The sequence below is a fragment of the Neofelis nebulosa genome, chromosome 5 (assembly GCF_028018385.1).
Source record: "Neofelis nebulosa isolate mNeoNeb1 chromosome 5, mNeoNeb1.pri, whole genome shotgun sequence".
NCBI classification, from domain to species: domain Eukaryota; kingdom Metazoa; phylum Chordata; class Mammalia; order Carnivora; family Felidae; genus Neofelis; species Neofelis nebulosa.
In genome coordinates this window covers 24,110,116-24,133,773 of record NC_080786.1, presented here as the reverse complement: position 1 = coordinate 24,133,773, position 23,658 = coordinate 24,110,116, and the positions used below count along the sequence as shown (strand labels likewise).

Below are 23,658 nucleotides of genomic sequence, written 5' to 3'. Positions count from 1 at the left end.
CAATGTGAAACACCTTAATAAAATGAAGGAAAAAAAGCACATGATCATCTCAACCGATGCAGAAAATGCACTTAACAATATTCAGACAACCCTTTCATTATAAAAACAGTTAGAAAATGAGGAATTAAGTGAACTTCCTCAACAGGATAAAGGGCACTTACCAAAAATCCACAGCTAACAGCATATTCATGGTGAAAGACTGAACCTTTTCTCCTTAAGATCAGGACAAAGACTAGGATGCCTATTTTTACTACTACAATTCAACAATGTACCCAAAGTTCTAGCCAGAGCAATGAGACAAGAAAATGTGAAAAATAAAAGGCACCCAAATTGGGAAGAAGTAAAACTATCTCTATTCACAAATGAAATGATCCTACGTTTATATAACAAAATTCCAAAGAATCCATAAGAAAGCCACTAGACCAAATAAACAATTTCTGCAAAGTTGCAGGTTACAAGATCAACATACAAAAATCAGTTGTGTTTTTATCTATTTTCAATGAATGACCCAAGACAATTTAAAAAGTTATTCTATTTACAAAACCAGCAAAAAGAATAAAATACCCAGAAATAAATTTAGCTAAGGGAAAGACTTAAACACTGAAATTTAGAAAAGAATGCTAAAAGAAATTAGAGTTGACCTAAGTAAGTGTTAAGATATTCTACACTCGTGGGTAGGAAAACTTGATATTGTTAAGATATAAAAACTATTCAAAGTGATCTACAGATTCAGTGCAATCTCTATCAAAATCCCAATAGCCCTTGTTGCAGAAATGGCAAAGCCTATGGCTAAACAACACGGAATTTATTTAGAGATGATGAAATGTTCTCAAAACTGTCACCTGGGAGGCTCAGTCAGTTGAGCATCCAACTCTTGATTTCAGCTCAGGTCATGATCCCCAGGTCATGGGATCAAGCCCCATGTTAGGCTCCATGCTGAATGTGCTGCCTGCTTAAGATTCTTTCTCTCTCCCCCTCTACCCCTTTTCCCCACTCACATGCCCTATAAATAAAATAAAAAATAAACAGCTGATTAAAAACTGATTGTAGGGGAGCCTGGGTAGCTCAGTTGGTTGAGCATCCAATTCTTAATTTCAGTTCAATTCTTGATCTCACAGTTGGTGGAATCAAGCTCCACATCAGGCCTTGCCCTAACGGCACAGAGCCTGCTTGGGATTCTCTCTTTCTCTCTCCCCCAAAACACATAAGTATCTTTTAAAAAATAGATTATAGTGATGGCTGAACAACTCTGAAAATCTTAAAGCCAATGAGTCGTACACTTTTAAATAAGTGGTTGAGATAGACTATACATGCCCAAAACAATTAAAATTGTTCAAATATATATACATACATATATATATATACGCATGCATATATATACGTGTATATACATGCATATGTATATAAATGCATGCATATATATATACACATAAGTATGTGTATATATACATATGTATGTATGTGTACATATGTGTGTGCATATATATATATATATTTCTCCTTCACTAATATTCTCCATTTACTCTCTTCATGGATCTCTAAAATGTATTCATTTATAACACTGTCTAGCTGATATCTCCTAAATCTTTGCCATCAGCCCTGACCTTTCTCCTAAACTCAAGACCTAAATACCCACACTTCCTGCTGTATTTGTGACAAGAGGAGTCATATCAGTCACAAAGTTCAAATTGATTTTCAGACTTCAACACACTGTTTCAGCTAACAGGTCTTTTCCTCCCATACCAGTAATTCTGGTATCTCTCCGTCACCACCACCTACTCTACCCCCCACATTCAGTAACCAATTTCTGTCAGTTCTACCTCTGTAACATCTTTGCTTTCAACAAAGTCATTTTTTCAAAACAGCATAATTTCCTTTCCTTCAATTCCTCTTCTCTCCAATATAGCAACATATTCCCAAATATCGGTCAAGAAATTCACAATGTAATATGTACCATACCTTCCCCTTTTAAAACCCTTCAATAGCTTCCCACTCACTACAGAATAAAATTCCCCCTTCTCCACAGCTTTATCTACAAAACCTTTTATATGTCATTCTTGAACACTAAAAAAAAAAAAAAAAAAAAAAAAAAAAAAAAAAAAAAAAACTTACCATTACTTTAGCACATCATGGCTTTCTTGCCCAGGTGCTTTTTCTTAGAACTTCATTTGACTTAACTAAATTCCTCATCCTCCAAAACATAGATGCCTTTATTATTCTCTGAAAATATACTTTTCTTCAAGTTTAAGATGTCATCAAATTATAGACATCTGTCAATGTTAGAAATGTTAAAATGTGGAAAAAAATATATGCCTTAGACACAGTAAAATACAATAAATATCTTCTTCCTCTTAATTTCCTCAATACAATGTTTGGATTTCATTAACTTATATCTCAGGCCTCATATTATGAATTAATGTCTGTTGACCACTTTAGATTATAGACTTCGTGATGACAAAAATTCTGTCTTGCTCATCTATGATACAGTAGCAATCCCATTAGAGTTTGAGTAAGACAACCCAGACCAGAGTGTGTAAAGAAAGAAAATAGCACTAATAACATCTATCTCACATTCATTAACAGAATAAATTACAGAATATACATTAAAATCAATGTGTAAAGTGGATCTTATTCAAATGCAGGATTTTGGTATTTTAAAAGATATATTTACTAAAATTAAATGTCACACTGCAAATCTGTCACTCTTCAATATCAGAAACTACATTAAGGAATACAGGAAATTTTTCTCAAGGAAATTTCTACAGGAAATTGCTTCATCCTATAATACTTCAGTAACAGAACAATCACCTGACTCTAGGAGAACAAAGCACTCCTCCAGCACTCCAAAGCAGACTAGTGAGTGTACAATTAGTGAATGTATCCTATGCCTGCTTCTAGAGAGCAGAGTCTGTGAGTTATTCCTGTTTCTGGTCCTAGGATTCTCAAAAAGAACAAATAACAGAGTATCCAAAAAGGCATGCGTAGTTTGAAAACAAAACAACACTTCATCCATTTATTTTGAAAGTTGTATTAGTTTGAATTTTCAAACATAAAAGAAGGGTATATCAAAGTAGAGCATAGGCACTGACATGAAATGAATGACTAAGATATGAGGCTACCTTTGAGAGTTTCATGTCCATCACTCCTCTATTGCCTGGACCAGTAGAATATTCCTCTTTTCAGGTCTCCTACCTCTAGATCGCACCCTCCTGAACCCAGCTTTTACACTTAGAGAAAATTACAGCAACAAAAAAGCTCATCAGTCCACTTCACTACCCCTCCAACAGTTGCCTATCTGCTTGAGAATAAAAACAACCTGGCCTTTTCCAAGGCCCATTTTTTGAGCCAAACTTGAATCTCTAGCAAGTGACTGAAATTTCTTAAGCTCTTTCAAGCTTTTGGGCCTTTGCTCAAGCTTCTCCTTCCAGAAGCTTCCTTTCCCCTCCCTTGACCAATTCTGACCAATCATTTAAAACTCAGCTCAAGTTTCCCAACTCCTGAGAGCATTCCACAAACTACAAGCCTAGGTTAATGGCTCCTCCCTTGAGTTCCTACAGAAAAACATGTTCCCTATCTCTAACTTATCACACATCCTACTGAAATTTAAAAATTAAAAGTATCCTCTTAAAAAAAAGTTTCTTCCAGTAGACTCTGAGTACCACAAAACCAAGAACCAAGTGGTTTCCACTTTGTAGCTTATTTATCTGAACAGTGCCACTCAGTAAATGTCTTTACTAAACTGAAATACTGACCATAATGTTGGTTTCCAAGGAATTATTTTTTTCCACTGTAGAAACAAAGAAAGAAAAAAGGAAGGAAGGAAGGAGGGAAGGAAGGAAGATAGAAAGGAGGGAGGGAGGGAGCTGAGAGGGTTTTTTGGTTAGGTTCTTCTGTCTGTTGGGGTTTTTGATTTGTTTGTTTTTTTAGCTAGGTCTTCTTAACAGCTAATACAACACAAGAACACAGGTGTCTTGATGACTATCATAAACTAGCAACATAACTACATGTTTTCAGATCTATTCTCCAGGCTTACCCTGTACTGCTCTGTAGCACAGGCAACTCCATTTTCCAAGCAACATTGCCCTCTCGTTTCCAGGGAGATTTGGCCAGTGAGAGTGGCTAATGATTGATAGAAGGCAAAAGAGGAAGAAGCCAAGAGTATTTCTCCTCCATTCTTCCCACTCCCTGACACATCCTTGGCAGAAGCTTTGTCTCTTCCATAACTCCAGTTCCCTCCAGAAGTCCCGCCCCCTGACATCCCTGCCCCTATCACGAAGCCCCAGCTATGGCTCTAGCTCCCCTACAGGGCTCTGGCTTCAGAACTCTGACAGCACCAGCTTTTCTCATCTTCCCCGAGTCCTAACAGCATCAGAGGCTTCGGATATTATTAATATCTGATTTGTCTCACAGTTCCGTTTGGTTTCTCAGCAACCTGTACAACCAGTTCCTGAATTAACTCTCCTCTGTTGAAAGACCTACTGTGGTTAACGTATTCTGGATGAATCCTGTTTTTAAATGTCATTTAAAATAAAGCGTATCAAAAAGTATAATACCTCAGCATGCTAGAGCATAAAAACTTTTAATCTTGAAGAAAACTTATTACACAAAATTATTATTCTGAATACGGGGCGGCAAGGGTGGGGGGACAGGAGGGAACCATGCATTTAATTCTTAAAGATAAAGAAGCTAACATTTTATTCATACCAAAGTGCTCCTCAGTGGAATGAAGTCTTTCCTCAGCTGCAATGTTTGCCTGAATTAAGTCAATCACTTATAATAAAAATGTCACTTTTTAAAAACTTATTTGGTAGAGGAGAAAATTGGAAGGATTATGGGAGTTGGGAGTCACTGCAGGCCAAGACATCTGTTCAGAGGGGGGAAAAAAATGTTAAAGACCTCCTGTCAGTGACTTATCCAAATCCAGAAAATTCAGTCCTTTTTCAAGACAAACCCAACTAATCAGTTAAAAGACATACCTTTAACCATTCATCTTATATCCTAAATTTCTTAAAAGATCATAACGTGTTAAAGTGAAAAGAGTCGCTTTGATATAAATAAGAGCATAAGCTGTAAATGGTTCAATATTAACAACTATTAGAGGACTTCTCAATTCCCCTTTCATGTCATTACTACATGAAATCCTCCAAATAGAACTAGTCTAATAAAATAATTCAGTAATCATTCACCATCTATAAAGTATTTCAGGAAATGAAACCCTTTTAGAGCACAGAGAACATCTACTATTTGGTTTTATTTTGTGAATAAAAATATTTCTTAATCATTGAAATAGTTTGTTCTGTATCCCACAGAAAAATATTAGACAATAATCCCCAAACTAAAGAAAAAATCAATTTAAGAGTACAGACTTTGGAAGAATGAGATAGTCAAGAGAGAAGGACCTCATGTTAACAACAAGAAGCATGCCCTGAGAAACCACACACTACTAGGCATTTTACATAAACCACCTCATTTTACTTAAAATCCTACAAGGCAATGTCACAGTGAGGAAATGGAAACCCAAAAAAGGTTACATAGTTTTTCCAAGCAACTTGACCAGCAACTGGTAGAAGTAAAATTTGAGATCAGTCTTACCCGGCTCTAGACTCTGATTCTCCTTTACTTTCTCTAGAACGGTATTTCCTGTGGGTGATTTCAAGCTAAAAATGAACCAGAGGGGGTGCCTGGGTGGCTCAGTCGGCTGAGCACCAACTTTTGATTTCGGCTCAGGTCATGACTGTAGGTTCCTGGGATTGAGGCCCACATCAGGCTCTGCACTGAGCATGGAGCCTGCTTAAGATTCTCTCTCTTTCCCCCTCTGCCCCTCTCCCTGCTTGCACTCTCTAAAATTAAAAAAAAAAAAAAAAAAAAAAAAAAAAAAAAGTTAAAATTAAATAAATTTTTTTAAATTAAAAAAAATACATGAACCAGAGAATTACTTAAGGGGGGGGGGGGCAAAATGACATGACAATCTCTAGCTAGTATTTTATTTTTAATTTTTTTTTCTCTAGCTAGTATTTTAAATTGTATTTAATAATATCAAACTCTCCACATTTTTAACCTAAATAATACTTGTATAAATAAAAAGAGAGCTTTCCTTAGCATCAACTATGTGTTGAGATCTGCAAACAAACAGATTAAAAAAAAAAAAACCTACCTAAAACAGTTCATAATTACCAATTAGTTTCTCATTGATACAAAAGCTCAAAAATGATTATCAACCTCTCAAAGTCACCATCCAACCTACTCCCCTAATTTTGTATTTGTCATCATATGTGGATAGAATAACCTTGTCAGATCTTCTCGATTAATTATTTGTCCTATTTGTCTGATTAATGTCTGAAAGTTTGGTGAAATCTGAGTTACTATCCTAGCCCCTCTGTGCAAACTTTGACATCTGCTTTCTAGCTATTACGCAGTCACCAATACCCTCTACGTGGATATTCCTTTCTAAAATACACCTGACTCCACCAAGAGAATATCGTTTACATCACAATTCAGTACACATACACATGTTATATAACTGAAAAAAACATTTAATGACTACCATGTTTACACTCACTGTACACAATGCACCTGATATTTTCTAATTTATCTTAATCACAGGAGCAACCCACTAAAACAACCTCACAAATCACTAACATGCTATTAGAACACCACTCTAGAACCCAAACCCATTAAGAAAGTCCTAACACGACATGAAGATTTTTCCTTCCTCTTTCTTTCCAAACGAAAGGAGAAAAAAGTTAATGAGGAAAGAAAAATAAGGGTAAAAGGTACTATATGCCTCCAAAAGTTTTCCCTAAAAGTATAATGATTCTTGGGAATTATTTTTAACAACATACTCATATTTCATCATTATGGTAAAATATATATAACATAAAATTTCCCATTTTAACCATTCTTAATTGTATAACTCAGTAGCGTTAAGTACATTCACAACGGTACCACCGTCACCATTATCCATTTTCAGAACTTTTGCATCATCCCAAAAAGAAGCTCCATCCCAACTAACAGTAATTCCCTATTCCCCTTCCCCCATCCCCTGGTAAACTCTAGTTAATTTTTATAAGATTTTATAAACATAAACAAAAGAAGTGAAAATAAAATATGAACACCTATAGACGCATGACCCATACTCAACAAATTATCAAATTTTGCTATATTTATTTACCTGCCCCAAACCTCCTGTCATTTTACCCCTACTTACTTAGAAAATAAAAAACTTCAGTTCTTCTTTCAAACCACAATGTTGTTATCACAGCCAACAATATTAACAAGAATTCCTTGGTATCATCAACATTGAAATTTTATAAATATAGTCAACTTAATTATAAAAAATACTTGTTTTCACCAAACTTCTCATTGATCCTCTCAATACTGCAATGATTTCTGAATAATTTCATGTATAACTGTTTAATAAAAGATAATTATGATTCAAGACTAAAAATACCACAATGTTTCAAAGGAAAGCTTTCTGAGGAATTCTAAAGACAGACTATGGTTCTCTACTAAAAACACAAAATATTACTTAGTATCTCATAAATGGAATGTTTTCTCAACAAAACAGCACAAAAGTAACCTAGTGTAATCAGATAGCATCATTATTTATTTTATATAAGCAATCATTACTAACTAGAAAAGCCTATTTGTTTAGTATTGTTTTTTTTTTAATGGACTAGTAGATGAAATTAAGAAAAACCTAGGTAACTTTTCTTTAACCTAGCAGTGTTCTTAACAGTGTTGTAAAATGTGAAGATATGATTGTACCTAAAAACCTTTTTGGTTCTGTAAAAACAGTCAAACTAGAACACTTGAAATGATATATGAATAAATCCTTAGCTTAACAACTATAGTAGTAATTTCTATTCCTATGAGAAATGACTTTGATTCACAGAGAGTTTGATATCATAAAATAACACTCATTTTCAAAATATAAAAGACTAGAAGAGATAAAAGACAAAACGGGGGCTCATTCAAATTTAACCCACAATTTTTCATATACTACAACCACTAGTTAAAAAGAAATTATCAGCCTATGGAATATAAACAAACAAATCTCAAAATATGAAACAAAAAGTCAAATGTAAACAAGAAAAAAAGATGTCTACATGAGTTTCATAGTGTCTTTTCTAATCCTATGTATTTTTACTAATGCAAAATATATCAGCTTAGAAAGTATAATCGTAAAGTGCTTTAAAGTTTGGGATTACGAGAGATTACCTCCAAGATCAAAAGCAGCACTGAACGAATACCAGTATCACATGATCTAACTGCACAAAAGTTTGCTGTTGCTCAATTTCTGCATCACATGCGGGTCTAACACAGACCAAGAAAATTGAAACACTTAGATGTTTACTAGGAAGCATTTGTGCATGTGTTTGTTTAAAGTTGTGTCACTACCTTTACCCAAATCATTTTCAAAGTGGTGATCCTAGAACTTCTTGAAAGATAAGAAATGCCTGATTTGCTTTTAGTCCTTGTCTCTATAACCTGAATAAACTCAAAAACTACAAATATAACATTACTGTAACGAACATTCTAAAAATGTCAACTTCCAAGAAAAAAACGCCTGAATTATCTTCATTATATGATTTTTAAAGTTTGCTATGATAAGAAGTATGGTTTAAAAAGGCAATCAGCTAATATACTCTGCGTAGTTATCACTGCTCAATGAGGGCAAATGTCCAAATGTTGAATAAAGAATAAAAAACTAGAAAATAATTTTCAAGGTGTGCAAGTAGTTCTATATCATAAAAGATTCTATTTTGCATCTTGACTATAAACAACAAAAAGGAAAAAATAATGGAAAATCTAGGTCTAAATATTTTATAGAAGTCAGATTCTCAATTCAAAGAGCAATAATAAGAGTGCTCTGATGGCTCTTACTCTAAATTTTTGCAGGCCAGTGAATTTATTTAACTTCTGAAAAGCATAGTATAAAGTTTTAAGCACATACTTTATAAACATTTTGTGGACTGAATTTCTAAAATACTCAGGTTTACCATTAATTAGCTGTCATCATGAACTTCCACCTCAGGAGACGGAAATACACACACACACACACACACACACACACACACGTAGATATAGGTGTAGATAAATATAGATATACGATGTGTGTGTGTTGTGGCTGGCAATGTTTTTAAGTTTCTAAAGAAAGTCACTGATTCCATCTTGCCCTGTTACCTGCCATGAAGAACGTAAAGCGGCCTAACTTGTAGGCAGCATCCACAGCTGATCTGGTGCAAAATTAACCACCAAATCAGTTAAGAGAAGGCACATTCTGACAATTTCTTAACTTCAAAAAATATTTATCATTATGATCAGTGTCACTCTTCAATATTAAAAGTATGATTAACTCTTTTACACCATTTGTACAGTAAGTAATTTCAAATTCCTTGCCAGATTCGATTCATTCTTCTATGTTACTCATCAGTAAAAATTAGCTGGGAACTCGGTATGAGCCACAGGACCCTACTCAGCACTTTTTACAAACAAGACTCTATTCCTCACCATACGCCTGCAAAGTAGTCTTACCCTATTTTACAAACGAGAAAACTAAGTATCATAATGTTTACGTCACATCAAGACTGAATTCCTAAGTGGTGGAGCCAGACTCTAATCCAGGTCCACCTAGGTAAAGTCTGTTTGCTCTTCCCAGCGCCACAGACTCCCCTTTATGCCAACCTTGTTTATGGGTTTAAAAAAAAAATCTCCCCCTCTTTTTCCTCCAGAAATTTGTATTTAGGACTGGGAGATGAGAATAAAGTTATTTCCAGGAATTATTTTTGTGAATACCATGGCACAATTTTCTCCAAATTCTTCTCGGTTTGACTTATGATATTTCAAACATGAATATTAAAAATCACATCACTGACTCAAGACTCAAGACTTAAAGGCACGCATTAATCACCACGAAGTATTTCCTACAACAATACTAAAGACTCTGAACACAGCAAACATCCAAAAGCTGGAGTAGTATATTGGTAAAAGTATTGCCAAACAGTATTTCTTTGCACTAAGTGTAAACACAACTTTCTAAGAATAAAACTACGTGAAGCTCAAAATTGTTTAGTTATGTTAGAATTCTCCACTCTAAATACTGGCATCAACCAGAAAAATATATTTGTACATTTTCTTCACAGAGAATATTTTACAACTGCCTGAAGATGTCATTACTCCATCCTTCTTGAAAGTTATTTTCACTAGGTACAGACTACTCTGCTGGCAACTCTTTCCCAGCACACTAAGATACCATCCCACTGTCTTCTGGCAGTCCACCATCAGTGTAACTGCTATAGCCACATTAAAGATAATCCATCTTTTGTTCTGCCAACTTTTAAGAGATTATCTTTGTTTCTAGTGTTCTCCATATTACTATGATGTGTCTAGATGTGTGTTTAAAATTCTCAGAACTTCCATAATATAAGAACAGGGAGGCGGACAAAACATAAGGGACTCTTAAATATGGAGAACGAAAGAGGGTTACTGGAGGGGTTGTGGGAGGCGGGATGGGCTAAGTGGGGAAGGGGCACGAAGGAATCTACTCCTGAAATCACTGGTGCACTATATGCTAACTTGGATGTAAATTAAAAAAATAAATAAAATTCTCAGAACTTCTTAAATTGGTGGACTAGTGATTTCCTCAGCCCTGAAAAATGCTCAGCCATTCTCTTTTCAAACACTCCTTCCTTTCCTATTATTTCTCCCTTTTACAATTAGAAAACTGATGAAATACTGTTAGACCTTTTCATTCTATGTTCTCTATATATTGTAATCTCTTTCTTTTTACCCATTTCCTGATCTTTCTGTGCTACCTTCTGTATAATTTATTCTCCCTTATGTCCAGTTCATTGGTCTTCTTTAGTTGTATTTAATCTACTGCTAACAGTATCCACTGAGTTTTTCATTGACTTACCGTATTTTTTATTTCTGTAAGTTTTGTTCAGGTCTTTTTCAAATCTCCTAAGTTTCCTGTTGCCCACTGATATTTTCTATCTTTTTGCAAAGAAAACAGTTCTTTCATCACCTGTCTGATAATTTCAAAATCTTTAGTTTTTGAGAGTTCATCTCTGTCAGTCAGTTGTTTCTGCTGTTTCTTACTCATGGTACCTCGTTTCCTTGTGTGCTTGACTATATTTTATTGTGAGCTAGTTCTTTGGAAAAGTATTTGTGGGAATTTTCTAGGACTGAAGATAAAAATATATTCTACCTGAGAGGACTTTCATTTGCTTCTGCCAGGTACCTAGACCCACCTTTAAATTCACAATTTAAGGTTCTTTTGGACCACCAAGCAACACTGAATTTGAGCTGCAAATCAAGAAGGAAGGATTATGTTTATAACTTCTTAGGAAATAATATTTTTTCAAGCCCAAGGCAAACATTCTTACAGCCTCCTGTGAGCAAGAGCATGAGAAGGGTTTTCATCTTGGTTTAACCATACTCTATGACCAGAGCTCTTTTGGAGTCCAATTTTATAGGGAAGGAATTTCCAATTAGATTCTCCTCCCTGGGCCTTTATGAGCTTTAATACTCTGAGCCTTAGAAGGCCCTCAAAACTAAAGTAAAAGCACCCTAGAAAGTGGGAAATACCCTCAGAGGAAAAGCAGTTTTAATATTCTACTTACTTCTCTGAATTCTGGCTTTCATATACATTTTGGGTGATTTCTTACTGTCATGTTAGCTCTTAAAGAAAAAAAAATGTCTAGCATTTCTAATTCTTTTCAGGGAATTACTTCATCCATATAATGTAGCTGACCATATTACCTTGTTTTCAATTTTAATAGGTTTCATATTTTTATATTTCAATCACTAAAAGTTTCATTTTGTGGGTAAGTGTAACACTGACACAAGGAACAACTACTCTTTATTCAGCTCAATTCACCGGTACTGTCTAGGACAGAATTTTGCCAAATCCCAAAACAGATCAATTCCATTATATTATAAGACCATTAAGAGATGGAAAAGATTCTGAAATTAATTCCCTAAATAGACATCTGTATAACCGCTATGGAATTTATTAGTCTACTGGGTTTTTTTTCCCCAACAGCAATATATATAATATACAAAAATTCTGTATTTGAAGCTACTGGAAGATTAGCTCAAGTGGTAAAAAGATGACAAGTAACAAGGAACTGAGTTCAATCTTATTTCTGCCAAAAAACAGAATAGTAAAGAAAAAGGCTAATATATGGAACTACATAAAAATTTAGTAAGTCTTCACAAGAATTTTTAAAATGTATAAGCAAAATTAAGAGACAAAATTGAAAACATTTGCAATATACATAATGGGCAAAGAGTTAAAATCAACAGCATGCAAAGAGCTCCTGAAAATCAACAACAACAAAACCCAAAATGGACAAAGGGCTTAAAAAGGCATTAAAAAAAATAAGAACAAAATCAATCTTTCATTGTTTGTCAATAGGTTAACCAAAAACAATGATTTATAACATCTTATGATAGCAAGTTGTGGGCAAATGTAATTTATACCATGCACTAAAGTTAGAAAAATAATGTTAATTTCTACCCTATTCGGCAGTTTGGCAATAAGAATCAAAATCTAAATTGTGCATTTCCTTTACATAATAACCCCATTTCTTACACACACACATACACACACACACACACACAATAACTTCATTTCTAGTAATATACTTAGAGTAATAATATCAATGCATGAGGACTTATGAAAAATAAAAATAAAAAAATAGAACACAAAACTCATTAAAATTTGGAGTTGTATGCACAATTAAAACTTATAGTTCAGAAACTTTAGGGGCGCCTGGGTGGCGCAGTCGGTTAAGCGTCCGACTTCAGCCAGGTCACGATCTCGCGGTCTGTGAGTTCGAGCCCCGCGTCGGGCTCTGGGCTGATGGCTCGGAGCCTGGAGCCTGTTTCCGATTCTGTGTCTCCCTCTCTCTCTGTCCCTCCCCCGTTCATGCTCTGTCTCTGTCTGTGCCAAAAATAAATAAAAAACATTAAAAAAAAAATTAAAAAAAAAAAAAAAGAAACTGTATGAATAAGAACAAAAAAGTATATCACTATTAAAAAGGGTGGGAATAAAAGTTACTTTTTAAAATTTCACTTTATGGTGTGGTTTGATTTTTCTTTAATTAATGATGTACTATCATGATTCTTGGGAGGTTAAAAGTATAGACAAGATTTAACTCATCCAACAATTTTTGTAGTTTTATTTTTTGTTTATTTTTTTGGTCTGTATAGCAGATGAAATATAGTCACAAATTCTTTGTCACTTTCTCTATCAGGAAATGGAGTTTAATTCTCCTCCCGTTGGATCTGGGCTGACTATTTAACCAATAAAATATAGCAGAAGTAATGTTCATCAGATTGTCTGCTTCTACTTCCTACCTCTCAGAATGCTTGTTCTTGGGACATTCACTCTCAGAACCCACCACTCATACCTAGGGCACAGAGAAAAGCCTAATGCAGGTGCTCTGATCAACAGCCCCAGTTTAGCTCCCAGCATCAACTACCAACCATGTGAGTAAACTATGTTGGAAGTGGAAACTCTAACCTCCAATGAGCTGACACAAAGTGAAACAGAGATAAACTAACCCTACCAAATCTTATACAAATATAAAATCATGAGTAAGTAAATATTACAATACTAATATTACCATATAATATGGATACCTAATAAATATGAAGGTACTAAGTTTTGGAGTGGTTTATCACACAGCAGTTAAAAACTGTAACAGTCTCTTGTTTACTGCTACATATTGAGCACTTAAAACAGTACCTGGTATGGGGCACCCACTTTTAATAGTCACAGCTTTGAGAGTATGAGTAAAGATGACATACATGGCCTTGGCATTCACAGAGCAGTCAAAAGTGGGACAAAGACTGTAGGTAAAATGACAATTATAATACATAATAAATGTTATATTATACAACAGCGTATTGGGCCAAACAGGAAGGACACAACACAGACTTATTGGTATAAGGAAGCTCCCTAGAGCAATAGCATTTCAGCTAAGACCTCACAAGAGTTAGTAAAATCAAGAGACAGAAAGATTGGGGCACCTGGCTGGCTCAGTTGGTAGAGCATGCTACCCTTGATCTCAGGGATGTGAGGCCCCACACTGGGCATGGAGCCTACTTTAGAGAGAGAGAGACAGACAGACAGACAGACAGACTATTCCAGGCTTGAGGCAAGCAAAATCATAAATAGTTCCAAAAACCCAAATATTTCGGTACTTTATAATGAAATCATAGGGGAGGCAGGAGGAGACACAAGACTAAGCAATAGGTGATGGAAGAGTACTGAAAGGTTTTAAGCTATAGAGTCAGAGAATCAACTGAGGGCTTATAAAGATCACGTGGCTCCAGGGACACCAGTCAGAAAACCCTACAGAAACAAAGGCAAAAGATGATGATCTAGAGATCAAGAAGTGAGGGGCACCTGGGTGGCTCAGTTGGTTGAGCGTCTGAGTTCTGCTCAGGTCATGATCTCATGGCTCTTAAGTTCAAACCCCACTTTGGGCTCTGTGCTGACAGCTCGGAACCTGGAGCCTGCTTCGGATTCTGTGTCTCCCTCTCTCTGCCCCTCCCCCGCTCATGCTCTGTCTCTCTTTCTAAAATAAATACACATTAAAAAAAAATTTTTTTTAAAGATCAAGAGATGATATACCAGAGTAGAAGTACTGAAGATAAAGAGACAATGGATTCAAGACTTAGAATCCGAGAGAGATGCCTTTACATAAGGATTTGGGGAAAGGGAGTAAAATGCGTGTGTCTGCCAGATTTTTGACTTCAACAACCAGAAAGATGGTGGTATCATCCACTGAGATAATAAACTTGAGAGGGGGAACAGGTTTTGTAAGAGAAGACAGTTGCAGACGTTATAAATGTGAGTTCTCGGTGGGCCATCCAAAAGTGGAATCATCCAGTAGGCAAACAGACACACAGGTCCAAAGCTCAGATAAGAAAGCAGGATTGGAGAGCTAAGATAACAGACTTTCTTCAGAAGCTTTTTCTCACTCTGTAATATTAATCTCTCACTATCTCCTCAGCCACTCAGATATTACTCTACAGTTCTCTGACAGTTTGTCTTTATGATCTCTCATTTTGTTAATGCTTCCACAACAGTGGTTTTATGTTATGAAGAACCCCAAGTTTAATCAGTGTTTTATCACATCCTTTGCTAGGCAGGATGCATGGTGGCCACTAGTGAAGGCTTTATGCGGGTAGTTTTAGTGACAAGAAGGAAGATAATTAGGGATACCGATCAGGACTACTTCAAAGACTGGGGGAAAGCATCTGTACTCCTAACCAAAGTATCAAGGAGGTAGTGGAGCTATTCTCTGAAAGAGAAAATAAAATTTATCTTGAGAACAAATACGAAGCCAGAAAATCATTAAAAGGGCAAAGAAGTACAAAAGGATAATCAGAGAACAGAGAGGGGGCCAGAGAAAAAAGGACTGACATACCAGGCACTTCCCCATCCCTACCTTTCCTATTCTATCCTATCTTCACTGCTTCCTGGCCTATTTATCACTTCCCAATGGCTTCCATTACACTCAGTTTTGACAATTACATAATTTGGATTGGCGAACTTTAAGTAGACCATACCAGGACCATAGCCTGAAAAGAAAAATCATAAAAAGTACAAAATTACACCACCTGACCAGAGAATGAAAACCATGATACCTAATAATGCAACTAGGCAAACCCAACGTTGCACAGTTTGATCTCTGTAGTCTATCAGTATTTCCTTTTGATTTCTGCCAAATCACATAGAAAAAAATCTTCAAGCTCTCCTAAGGAGATAAAAATGTAAAACTTCAGAATAATTGCTTGGGCAGTGGCGCTAGACAGCCACAATTATAAAAGAAGCTGTAGGCACTTTAAGTTAAAGTACCAGAGCGTTATGTATATTACCACGAGTATTTTGACATAAAAGTAGAATCACAAAAGTTTTGAGCCAGAAGGTCCTTAGAGATTATGCGTTCTGACTGCTGTAACAAAGTATCATAGACTAGCTGGTTTACAAACAACAGAAATTGATTTCTCACAGCTCTGGGGACCAAACTCTGAGATCAGGGTGCCAACCGGGTCAAGTTCTGGTTGAAGGCCCTCCCCCAAGTTGCAGGCTGCTGATTTCTCATCGTAGCCTCACATGCCAGAGAGAAGAAACAGACTCTCTTTTGACTCTTATAAAGGCACTAATCCCATTCATGAGGGCTCCACCCTCATCACCTCATCTAATGCTCTAATTACCTCCCAAAAAGTCTCACCACCTAATACCATTACATGGGAGAGTAAAGGTACAGCATTTCAACATACAAATTTTGGGAGGTGACATTGAGTACATAACAGAGATCACTTGGTAAAGTGGTTTTCCAAATATTTTAAAATCCGTCTGAGAGCTGAGTAGATCAATTCACAGTAATACCATATAAAATATCATTTTTCAAGTCAATGAAATTAAGAAAATCATTCCAGCACAGCTTCCATAAGTGAAAATTAATCATGGGAAAATAAAAAACAAATAAAAAAAACCCACAGAAATGACCAGCTTCTGACAGTAGGCTTATCTACTTGGAAAATGTAAAAGAATCAACTGAAAAGTTGTTATAGTAGACAGATTCAGAAAGTGACTGGTTACAAAATACACACACACAAAAAATCAATAGCTCTTCTATTTACCAGATATAGTAGAAAACACACACACAGGAAAATCTTATTCCCACCAATAAAAAATTAAATACAGTGGAACTGAATAGAAGACCAAATGATAAAGCTTCTGATAACAATCGAGAAAGAATAAATCATTCATTCAGTACTACTAACAAAACTCGCTAATCAAAAGCTTAAAAATCTAGTACCCTCTACTTCACATTATACAACTAAACATGTTCTGGAATAACTGTAAATTCAAAATTTTAAATTGAAACATAAAAATAGTTTAAAATATAAATTCATAGCTATATAAACATAAGGTAGGAAACGCCTAGAAGATTCACAAAGGAACAACAAGATTTAACTACATAAAATGTTAAAGCCTATAAGAAGACAGAGAAGGAGGTATAAAGTCAAGTATACCCAAATAAAGCTGTTAAAATAAAGAAAATACCCAATAACAGCAAGTACAGGGCCTCTCAAACAGTTTTGTAGGAAAGGGTAAAGTGGTACAACCTTTTTGATAAGCCATTTGGTCATGTGTATCAAAACTGCTAAACATGGGCATATCTTTTGACCTACTAATAATTCCACTCGCAAAAATTTTTCCTAAATAATAATGTATAGGCACAAAGAGATATTAGCTATAATAACGTTCAGTGTAGCTCTGCTTGTCATATGAAGATTGAAAGGAATCTAGGTGTACAAGAATGGAGGACTACTAATAGTACATTCATACAATGAAACAGTATGGGGCCACTAAAAATTGTGTGGAAGAATAACATCATTAGTAACATAAAATATTAAGGGAAAAACAAGTAACAAAATAGCATAAATCCACTTTTAGTTTAAAAAGATAGGTCTATCAACACATCCACATGTTCATCCATATATACTTACAATACACACACACACACACACACACACACACACACACACACACACACACATACACACACACACAACACAGGATAAATAGGTTAAAATTAACCCCTAAACTATTAAGAGTAATGAAGGTTGGAGAGGGGAGGCAGTTTATCCCAAGCCCCACACATATCTACCTACCAAAAGGAGCATTCTTACTACAAGACTCTTGGACTTCATAAAAAGAAGTCTAGTTTAATCAAGGCAGTAGACAAAGATGGAAATAGTGGTACCATCTGCCAATCTCCCATCAACACCTTCTCTCCCAACCCCCACCAAGGATCCAGGGCAATCAATCCACCATCTCACTCCAGGGTGGCAAGAGATGTAGTGTTAGTAATTCCTCTTGGATTCCTGCAAGGTAGCTACCAGAACACCTCCTAAGGTACCTATTTTGGGAAACTTAAGGGGTTGATTCTGATCCCCACTAATTACCAGCAAACAGAATGCACACCTCTACAGCCAGGATCTGTAACTTCGGCTCAGTCTTCTTGCAGGATTGTATCACCCAACTCTATCAGAAAGCAGATACATCTCCCCCAAGGAGATTATATGAGAAGTGGGGGGCTTACCTCTCACTAATCTAATTATTCTGAAGATCCATTATTTAGAAGTGGAAACCTAAACTGCTTTTGGTTCAACCTTTTATCTTACTTAGATGTGTTAGTCAGAAAAGCCTTCAGGAAAAAGGTTACCTTGTTCAAGACTTGAAAATTGTAAACCAATCCTAAACCACCACCAAAGACATCTTTTATTTCTACAGCCTTTCTTCCTTGTTTTGAAAAATTTGAGTGGCCAAACCATATTTATTCATATTTAATTCTCCAAAGGGATAAGAACATTACTATACCAATTTTGTTTTTTTCTTATGTTTATTTATTTTTTAGAGTGAGAGAGAGCAAGAGAACGTGAGCAGGGGAGAGAAAGAGAGAGGAGAAAGACAGAGGATCTAAAGTAGGCTGAGATCATAACCTGAGCCAAAGTCAGATGCTTAATGGACTGAGTCACCTAGGCGCCTCCCCAATTTCGTATTTTTATCCAAAAAGTACAAACAACTTCTGTTTTCGGGACCCACACAGGTTTATACCAAATAAATGTACAATTTCCATTAAGTTCATTCAAATAGTCTTCTTCATGTGGACATGATCAACCACATGGCAGACGATCCATAGTAAAACACGGTACCTAACACATGATAGCATTAACGATGTGTCAGACACTAAGTATTATATATGTATACGTACATATATGCTATACTAATATATATAAACATATACACACATATCTATTCATTTAATCCAAAAAACAACTTTGCGAGGTACTATTACTATCCTCACTTCAAAGATGAGAAAAGTGATGCACTATGAGGCTAAGAAACTGGGCAGCATGACATTACAACAGACATCACAACAAAGTATGAACTTTGAGAAAACATTTACAACCGGGCTTTGTTGTTATACTGACTTCCTACCTAAACTTCATTATTATCCCCGTTAATGAAAAACTAATGCTACTGCAATCAGCCCATAGGCCCTCCCTTCTCACTTCCCCCTCCCACAAAATCTCATTTCTCAAGTTCCAGTACACACACTATAGTATTACTGCCATTCTAACCATCTGTCCACATTAAGAGAAATGTCTTAGACCAGGTGTATAAGCACCACTCCCCAGACTGGTGCTAATACAGAACAAAACTTCCAATGGTCTGAGACAAAAGGGGATGGGGGACAGATGACATATTAATTTTCTTATGAAAACCAATTATTTAACGTTTATTCTGAGGTTGTCCTTAGTACTTACTCAGTGTTAAAATATGATAACAATGACTCATGCTTAGAATGTTATCATCCTCACCGGCTAAATAAAAAAATTATTTTTTTTTAATGTTTATTTTTGAAGGAGAGAGACAGAGCATGAGCGGGGGAGGGGCAGAGAGAGAAGGAGACACAGAATCTGAAGCAGGCTCCAGGCTCCGGGCTGTCGGCACAGAGCCCCAAACGGGGCTCAAACTCACAAGCTGTGAGATCATGACCCAAGCTGAAGTTGGACACCCAACCAACTGAGCCACCCAGGCGCCCTAATGTTTATTTATTTTTGAAAGACAGAGCATAAGTGGCAGAGGGGGAGAGAGAGGGAGACACAGAACTCTTAGCAGGATCCAGGCTCTGTACTGTCAGCCCATAGCCCAACGCGTGCCTCAGACCCACGAATGGTGAGATCATAACCTGAGCCGAAGTCGGATGCCTAACCAACTGAGCCACACAGGCACCCCCCCTTACTGGCCAAATAAAAAGTCAGTGACCCCATCAATCCCCCCCAAAATCCTAAACGTTACAATAACAAATATAAGCTGCATCTATTATGTATGCATAGAGGGGGGCAGGCAGTAGAAGATGAAAGAGAGGCATAGGCAAAAAATGAACTGAAAACTAGCAGAGCCAAAAGGAAGCAGACGCTACTTTCACATTTAACAATGACTTACAGACTTGAAAGAGACTGGTCCAGGTAACAGGTGCAAACAAAATAAAGCTTTTCAATATTTCAGTATCTTATTCAGAAAAGAGTACAAGCATTGAGGCAAGTTTTCATTTTATGGGATTGCATTTCATGGAATACAATGGGGGAAATTTTTTAAAAGATGACAAATATGGATTTAACAATGGAAAGCAAAACTCATAATTCTCAACAATACTAGGGAAAGGGGATTTTAAAAAGTATCAATTTATTTTCTTTCCAAAAAGCTGCATAGAGGGGCGCCTGGGTAGCTCACTCAATTAAGCGTCCCACTTCAGTTCAGGTCATGATCTCACAGTTCATGTGTTCCAGCCCCGCATCAGACTCTGTGCGGACAGCTCAGAGCCTAGAGCCTGCTTCAGATTCTGTGTGTGTGTGTGTGTGTGTGTGTGTGTGTGTGTGTGTGTGTGTGTCTCTCTGCCCCTCTCCCACTCATGCACTATCTCTCAAAAATAAATAAACGTTTAAAAAAAAACTTTTTTAAAGCTGCACAGAGAAGATTGTTAAAGCATACACTCTAGAGCCAGCCAGCCAGAGGCCCAACTCTGTTAGCATAGGACTTTTACCCACTCTCTGCTTTAGTTTCCTTAAAGATTGTTACAATTAGAGGAGTTAGACAGTAAAGTGCTTAGAAGGCTGGCACTAGTGCTTCAAAAGTACTGTCATAAATATTACTTAATAACAAGAAAAAACAATGGTAAAGTAAGGACTAGAATGAAGACTATAAAAATTACAGTGCTAAAAGTAGTCGAGGTTACTGTTTTAAAAAGTTCTTAAAAAGTTAAGTACAACCATTTTTTTTTTAACGTTGATTTATTATTGAGAGACAGAGAAACACAGAGCATGAGCAGGGGAGGGGTGGGGGAGACACAGAATCTGAAGCAGGCTGCAGGCTCTGAGCTGTCAGCACAGAGCCTGATGCAGGGCTTGAATTCACAAACCCCGAGATCATGACCTGAGCTGAAGTCGGATGCTTAACTGACTGAGCCACCCAGGTGCCCCAAGTACAACCATTTTTATTTACATAAAATATGAGGTTAAGTAGGACTTTTCAACTTTTCAATTTACTTTTATTAATTAGATTAGGAAAACATCTGAATCCATTTAGGATAACCTCAACAGGTGGAGACCCTAAATTCTTTACAAGATTGCTTCCAAAGCTCAGGAATGCATTGCTCAACGGAGGCTGCATCTGGGAGAAGAAACACACGCTCAATACTCTCACCAATAAAAGAAAACTTCCTCCCAGCAATGGATTCAGAGACACACAGGCTATAAGCTGATAAAACCTAACTACCCGTAGCTGAGTCCGTCAGCCAGAAGTATACTAGGCTTCCACGGAAAAATTCACAGGCCAGGTGATGTATGCACCACAGGATGCACACCTGGTACCTCCACTCCTCCGGGTTGGGGCATCTCACCCTCCGTCTGCTATCCCTTCCCTGGGATTCCAACATAGCCTGCTCACTGTTCATAAAGGATCTCCCTAACACAAGCTTTTGCAGTTCATCCTGCCATCTACCCCTTCTCTCAAGCCACCTCTACACTCAGGATGAAGTAAGGAACGTTTTCATTGACATATCACTTTATTTCTCAGCACACACATTATCCAATTCCTTGCTATTCAAGAATTGTTCCTTGTCTAGCAGCACCAAGGAGCTCATAAGATATGCAGAATATCAAGATGCATCACAGATCTACTAAATCAGAATTTGCATTTTTAAACCAGATCCCCAAGGGATTCCTGTGCACATTAAGGTTTGAGAAGCACTGCTCTGACTCTACTGCAGGTAGCTGTAAAAAATTTTAAATACTCAAGTTTACATTTGAATTTAGAGATACAGCATGAAAATTCCAAGACATGTAATCTGAAAAGCTCATTAAGAAAAATGACCAGCATATAAATGAACTTGAGTGTACAGATTTTTAACAATGCCTACATTTAACACTTCCTGCTTTCAATCAGTATTTTGTGCAACAGCACACTAATAACATACAGTTTTACTGGTACTATATTTTGTTGTACAAAGAGTACAAATAATGACTGGTTCTAGGTGTCCCCGCGCAATCCGGCCCAAAGCTGTTCAACCTGTATGCTACTACTATCTGAGATTTAATCCAATTTGGGGTTGACGGATACAGCTCATTCCCGAAAATCATCATTCAGAAAAAAAACAAACACCCTAAAGGATGTGAACTTTATATCATTTTCCTGAAACTAAAAACTACTTAAGAGCTTGTATTGAACAAACTCTAGATCATTTGCAGAACCGAAAATTGTTTAGGTTTGTGTTCGTTTTTTGCAGGAAAAGTAGGAGGGATCAACTTTCACAAAGTTTCTCTCAGATCCTTAAAGGCCTCAACTTGCACGTTCTTACAGGTGAACAAACTTAAGTCCCACTAAAATAAGGTCACGTTTCTTTCCTCAAAAACGAGAAAGGTTTCGCTAGTCTAAAGGCTGCATTTTAAAAGGTTTGGGGATTACGGGTCCCTTTTGCTTCCGGCCTGTGAAGGAAACGTGTTGCCTAGGCTGAAATGAACGGGGAAATTTACCAAGTAGGAAGTTGAGCCCGTCCACCCACCAGGCTCTACCCTCTCGCTGCAGTTGGCCTTGCAGCCTAGACCCCAACCTCTCGAAGGAGGGAAGGCGGGCTGGCCGACTGGGGGAAGCAACCTCCTCTCCGTGCCCGCCCTGGAGCTAGAGGAGCCTCCCTCCCGCCACCCAGCCCCCACGCCGATCCGGGAGGCGCACAAACGGGGGCGGTGCGACTACCCGTTCGCGGCGACAGCAGCAGCAGCACCCTCAGGCCCTCCCGGGAGGCGGCGGCAGCTGCAGCAGCGGTGCTGGGAAAGGCGGGACTGGTCCTAAGAAGCTGAGGGAGAGGCCGGGGCGGGAGCGACTGCATGTGGGGGGCTGCACTGGAGGGAGGCGGAGGCGCTCAGGGGGCTCGGGCTTTTTTACGATTATCATCATCATCTTGTTTTACCTGTGGCGTAGAAGGGCTCCCCAGCTCCTATTCCCTGAATCCTCCTCCTCCTCCCCTCCTCTTTCTCTCTCTCTCTCCCTCAGTCTCTGCCGGGCGCTCGTGGAACCGGCCGGGCCCGGCCGGACCAGAAAGAGAACAGGGCGGGAGGGGGTGGCGGCGGCGGTGACCAGCGACCACGTGACCACGCTCGCGCCGTAACGGCGGCCGCCTCCTGCCGCGCGCCCTCCCCGCGCTCCACCTCTAATAACCCCGCGGCTCGAACGCCCAGGACGTTTGTGCGCAGGCGCCCGCCCGGCCTAGAGGCTGCGCGAGCGCGCAGCGCGCTCGCTCTCAGGGCCAAGTCTGCGGGCCCCTGAGAGGCGCGACGTGCGGAGGGAGCCACAGGCCAAACTACTCTGCTGAGCCGGCCATCTGCCAGGGCGCATGCGCGGGAAGTCTTTGCCCCCCACTCCCCACACACACCCCGCCTCCCATCTCTGTTCTTTCTCATTCCCCTACCAGCGCGCGGCTGTAGGATTAGGAACCTGCTGAGGGGACTTACCACTCACACTCACTACCACCTTCCCGGGATGGGACTGAGAGTAAGAGATGA

At 37.9% G+C, this 23,658-nt stretch overlaps 1 protein-coding gene across 7 annotated transcripts in view; it reads right to left on the bottom strand.

Annotated features, from left to right (window-relative positions):
* Positions 1–23,271, bottom strand: part of TBC1D5 (TBC1 domain family member 5) — a 537,582-nt gene extending 514,311 nt beyond the window's left edge. For 3 of the 7 annotated variants that reach the window (XM_058729800.1, XM_058729802.1, XM_058729801.1), the window contains exon 1: positions 23,067–23,271. The gene's annotated coding sequence lies outside the window, so the exon portion shown is untranslated. The remainder of the gene's footprint in view (positions 1–23,066) is intronic. The other 4 variants (XM_058729799.1, XM_058729804.1, XM_058729805.1 and 1 more) reach the window with 4 other exon arrangements.
* Between the last annotated feature and the right edge of the window lie 387 nt (positions 23,272–23,658).